This window comes from Echinops telfairi, unplaced genomic scaffold (genome assembly GCF_000313985.2).
Source record: "Echinops telfairi isolate 266 unplaced genomic scaffold, ASM31398v2 ScPeMD7_7469;HRSCAF=8507_0, whole genome shotgun sequence".
NCBI classification, from domain to species: domain Eukaryota; kingdom Metazoa; phylum Chordata; class Mammalia; order Afrosoricida; family Tenrecidae; genus Echinops; species Echinops telfairi.
The window spans coordinates 68,195,627-68,201,666 of record NW_022111372.1 but is presented as its reverse complement, the minus strand read 5'-3'; positions in this window follow the sequence as shown (position 1 = coordinate 68,201,666).

Here is a 6,040-nt window from a genome sequence, read left to right as displayed (position 1 = left end):
ATATATATATAACTAAGAGGCAACCATGGTGAAAGAGAAAAAGAGAGAGAGAGTGGAAACTACAGGCAGCACAGCTAAGACTATCAAACTTATAATTATCACTACAGTGTATTCATACTCATATGTAATATTTTATTTTGTTCTGGTGCTTTACAAGATAAATATCCATTACTACATTGATTTTGTAATAAAAAAATAAAGGCTATACCTTTTTGTATCTAGAACAAAAGAAAGGGAATTTTTAAAATAAGATGCAGCTTTGCAATGCCCATAATCATTTAACACTCATATTCCTTTATCAATCATTTCTTCTCTTGGAGACAATAATGTGAGGAAAAAAAGAAAATGTAGCTGTGTGGAATTTGATACATAATTTATACCAGAATGGTTATGGGATTTCTTGAAATTCAGTAGGAAGTACAGAAAATCAGGTAAGTTGCAAACTGCAGAATGAAGAAGTAGACCTCTCTTGTTCACAGTCAGATCCTAAGTGCTTATAAGTACACCCACTACATCCACTATATAAGGAGTTCAATGAAGCAATGAAGTTTTCAGTTAATAAATAGGCAGATTGGAAGATTCAAGTTTTTCAGTAGCAAAGGTTCGTAATAAGAGTCGGTAAAGTGGATATGAATCAGTGCTGATCTTTACTCATGTCTTGCCAGTAATACTTCCTCAGGCATCTGAGAATTAGGTGAATTCTTAAATTAATGAATCAAATGAAGACCACCATTTAAACAATGGAAGTTGTAACAAGATATTTTTATACTAGCTAGCTTTTGTTGCATAGCAATTTCCCCCACAATCTAGTATCTTAAAGCAACAAACTTTCAAAATCACAGTTTCTGGGGATCAGAGGTGCAGTTTACCTGAGTGAGTCTATGGGGGACTTCAGTCAAACTTAAGCTGGGGATGTAGTTATCTTGAGGTTAGATGGTTGTTGGCAGGTAGGTCTTGGTTCTTACTGGCGGGTGGTAAAATTTTCAGTTCCTTGTCATGTGAGTCTTTACACAGGGTGGCTCACCACATGGTAGCTGCATCCCCTGTACCATGACATCCAAGAGAAAGAGAAGAAGCCTAGTTCTCATGCCTAATAGGACCCTGTTCAGGTCACATACCATCACTTCCACTTAATTCTACCTCTTAGAAGAAAAAAATCATTAAATTTTGCCTTGTTCTAGAAAGAAATATTTTTAGATGGAGTATTTGTTAAGCCATAACTAAAGGATTCAATTTATTGGTCAAGAGAATCAAGATCATACTTTGCATGAGTGGTGGGATTAAAACAATCTATCAACCCATTTGCTGCCCTAATGACCATTTCAGATGTTGAAAAACAATGTACCTAAAGCTAGGTTATAATTTCTTGCTCAAACTAAAAGCAAGCAGACAAATTCATTGCCATCAAGTTGATGCCGACTCATAGTGACCCAAAAAGACAGGATAGAACTTCCCCTGTGAGTTTCTGAGACTGTAACGCTTTGTGGGAGTAGAAAGCCCCCATAAAAGAGGTACACAAATATGGATTTGAAGACAGAGTTTTAAAATAATAATGAAAAAATAAATAACACAAAAAACAATAAAACTGTTAAGATATTTCCATATTGCTTCTTGATTGGCATCTTCTCTTGCAATATTCTTCAGGTTTATCTTAGTTTCATGAGCTGTGTGATTTATTGTTAACCATTTTCTTAATGTAGGGCTAAGAGCCCATTTGTTTAGAGGTAGTCCAATTAGGCATCATCATTGTTTTGATATATTAGATACTGCTAGGCAACTCCTTTTTTCTTAATATATTATGTTCATCTTTGAGAAATCCTTTCCATTTCTGCTGAACTTACAGCAATTGTTCTGACAATATTTTTTAGTCCTTTGAACATTTTCATAAATTTAATAATTCATTCATAATATCTTGTGGGAATTTGGGGCATAACACAAAACTGAAACAACTTACAGTATGCCACACTGTGGTTGTTGGGCACATGTTCTCTTTAGGTTATATGTTCGTTCACTAAAGCAAGGGACTAAAAATATAGTATTATATCAAAAGTTTAACAAGCTTTATGAAATGAATAAATTAATAATACACACACAGTCCCATCTAACTTTGTATACCTATGGACAGAATGGGCATTACTACAAGGGATTAGAATATGCTGTTGCACAGATGAACATGAAAACAGGAATGTAAATTTGTGATTTCCACACTGACAACCTGCCCAGCTGCCCACCTGAGAGAATCCTGATGACAAGTGCCATTTTAACAACCAGTTGGCTGATCTCAATAAAAACTTAGGTATCAGTTCTGCTGCAAACGGACCGAATCCCACCACGTAACTGTCCCTCAGCTCACCCCTCCTAGGACCAGCATCAGTTAGATCTTCACTCAGTTGATGCTGTTAAAATATATGTTCCTTCGGCGTGCCTTGTGAGTACAAGGATGGACTGCAGAGTCGACAGAGACTGGTTTTCATTTCCTTGGATGGTTTCCCGAACACTCTCGCAATTCTAAAAATGTGATGAGATTACGTTTTAGTCCTTTATTTGCTCATCCTCATCTTTCCCAACTGGTGATTTCTGAATGCCCTAGAGGAAGCGGATGCTATGCCCTTGAGACCAGAGAGATCTTTCTAAGTTAGAGACTTATAAAAAGCTTCAGATTCTGTTCCCATAGCCAGCTAGAAAGCTATATTAAGACAAGAAATATTGACATTTGTTGCTGTTGCAATGTGTTATTATTCTTTCTCTGTGTGTCTCATTTGATATGTGAAAACATTCACTGTAGACACTGTTTTTATTACTGTAAAAGTATACATAACGCAATTTTCCCATTCACCATTTTCCAGAGGTACCTTTAACCAATATCAAAGTTCCTCTCATCATAAGTTGAATCCACTGATTCCCAAACACTTCTTTCCTTTCCCCCTTCACTCTCATTTCTGTGAACTAGTCATAGGTTTGGTCTATATATGTTTGTCCATAGTGAGATCATACAATTTTTATTCTTTTGCAGAAACTATTATTTTTTATGAGGTAGTCCTATAAACATTCCATATAAATAGATCAAGCAAAAGTTCTGCTTCCTATGAGCTAAAAGACTCTACATAATAAAAATCTATGCTATTAGTAATCTTATTTTATGATTACACAACACTTCACAGTTTATAAATGACTTTATTTATGTGATTTTCTTTGACATTCATGAAAAACCAAAGGAGAGTTAAATAGATAATATAACCTCTTTTTCCATTTTCTTAAATGGAGACATAATCTTAACTAGCTGTAATCTATAGAGATGGTTTTTTCTCCACTGAGATAAGGTACCTGCCACTTGTGAAATATTTTAGAGCATATTTGTAGGAAGACAGACAAAATTGGAGACCAGGATTAAAAGCAACTACTATTTCAAAGTAGGTATTCATTGAAGGTCAACCAGCTTCCTGGAGTTCATACAAAATTCCTATTTGAAACCAAAAGAAAGAAACTGAGAATTTTTAAGCACGTAAGGCATAGCACTGTGGAAAAATTTGAGCACCCAACCAAACAAGCCAAATTCACTGCCGCTGAGTCAATTCTGACTCCTAGCAACTCTATACGACAGGATAGAACTACACCCCCAAATTTTTGAAAATGTAACTTGTTATCGGGTGAAGGACAGAGTTCTACTCCCTTAAAGAGTTATCATCTCCGGACTTCACAGGAGCACTTCTAGCCTGTCCTAAAGGGTCACTGAGAGTTGGAGCAGCCCAGTGTAGAAACATTATTCCACTAGGGCTCTGAGAGCTCCCAAACCTGCATTTTAAAACTTAGATTCCCTCTCTATTGGCTGGGAAACTTGGACCTTTGGCTATGAAATCAAATCAAGGCAAAGCATAAGAAGGGTTATTTAGAAACTTCTTGCCCTTGTCATAATCACTCCTGTAGTTTTCAAAAGCAAGAAAGTGACAGAAGCACCTAAAGGGCTCCTAAAAACTCCAGAGAGCCCAGCCCTCTTTGCCTTTTTAATCCAACAGTTCTGGGACCAGGGCCCATTAATTTGCATTTCTGACATGCTCCCTGTGGTGCTGACCATGCCGGTAGAGGATATGACTTTTAGAATCCCTGTGTTGTTGCCATTCTGTGCTTTGGTTCTGACAAAGAGAGACCTCAGCAGAATGAAACATGGCCTGGTCCTGCAACATCTTCACAATCAAGAGGCTGGAACCCCTTGTTGCAGCCACTGTGTCAATCCCTCTTTAATGCTCTTCCACTTTTTCAATGACCTTCTACTTTACCAAGCATGGTGTGCCTTCCCAGAGATTGGATTGGTCTCTCCTGATAACATGTTCAAAGTATGTGACACAAAGCCTCAACATTTTGACTTCTAAGGTCAAGAACCAATGGTACTGAAGGAAAAAAATCCAGCTGCACGGAGATATTGGCCCCAAACCAGGATGCAGGAATTTGAGACTACCAATAGAAATAAATTGGTGAGCTGGTGAAGCAGAGGAAGCATCCACTTGTCTATGGCCAAGAAATGGGGACTACAGCTACTTGGCCAATTGACTGGAGGAGATCCATATTTATACCTCTTCCAAAGAAAGTGATCCATCATAATGTCTAAATTATAAAGAATATCATTCATAATATATGCAAGTAAAATTTTGCTGAAGATAATCCACCAATGCTTGCAGCATGACGTTGAGAGACAGGTGTCAGAAATACAAACTGGATTCTGAAGAGGACATGGAAAAAGGGATGCCTTTGCAGATGTCAGATGTATCCTAGATGAAAGCAGTGAATGCCATCAAGATGTTTACTTGTGGTTTGTTGATTATGCAAAGGCTGTGAACTGGGTTGACCATAACAAACTATGATTTGTTTTGAGAAGAATTTGTTTTCAGAACACTTCATTGTGCTCATGTAGAACCTTTATATTTATCAAAGTTAGTAGTGTGAACAGAACAAGGGAATTGTACATGTTTCAAAATCAGAAAAGGTGTGCATTAGGATTATATCTTTTCACCATATTTATTCAATCTTAATGCTGAGCTAATCATCAGAGAAGCTGGATTATATGTAGAAGAATATAGCATCTGGATCGAAGGAAGACTTATTAATGACCTATGATATGCAGTTTATATGAGGAAGGCTGGAAGCCCTTGTTGATGAAGATGAAGCATGGCAGCCTTCAGTATCGATTACTACTCAATGTAAAGAAAACCCCAACCCTTACAACTACCCTTTTGGTTGCATCACGATCTATGGGGAAACATTAAAATGGTCAAGGGTTTCATATTGCTTAGATTCACAATCAATGTTCATGAAAGCAATAGTCAAGACTTCAAATGATTCATTAAAGTTGATAAATCTGCTGCACAAGATCTCTCTACAGTGTTGAAAATCAAGGGTGTTACTTTGAGGACTAAAGTGTACCTGACCTAAACCATAGTATTTTCAAGTTCTTCAAAGCCTTTGAAAGTGGACATTGAATAAGGAAGACTGAAGAAGAATTAATGCAATCGAATTATGGTCCTGGTGAAGATTGTTGAAATTACCATGGACTCACAAAAGAACAAACAAATTTGTCTTGGAATAAATGCAGCCAGAATGTTCCTTGGAAGCAAGAATAACCACTGTGTCTCATGAACTGTGGACACGTTATCAAGAGAGAATAGGCTCTGGAACAGGACATCAAGTTTTATGAAATGAATGGAAAGTGAAAAAAAGAAGACCCGAAGAAGATGCATTGACACAGTTCCTGCACCAATGAGCTGAATCTTAACAATTGTGAATGTAACACAGGATTGGGTGGTGTTTTGTTCTTTTCTACACTGGATTGCTGTGAGTCTGAGCGAACTTGGTATCAACAACATTTCAACTACGTCCTGGAGTACGGTGATCACTTAAAGAAGACAACTCATGCTAGATGTGATCGCTAGTTTCTCATACATTATCATAGGTGCTTCTAAGGAGCATCATTGAGAAAAAATGATGAATGGATTACCTCAACTAATTTTTGAAAAGAGCTGACTGTTTATCTCCTTTCCTCTTAGGCAAT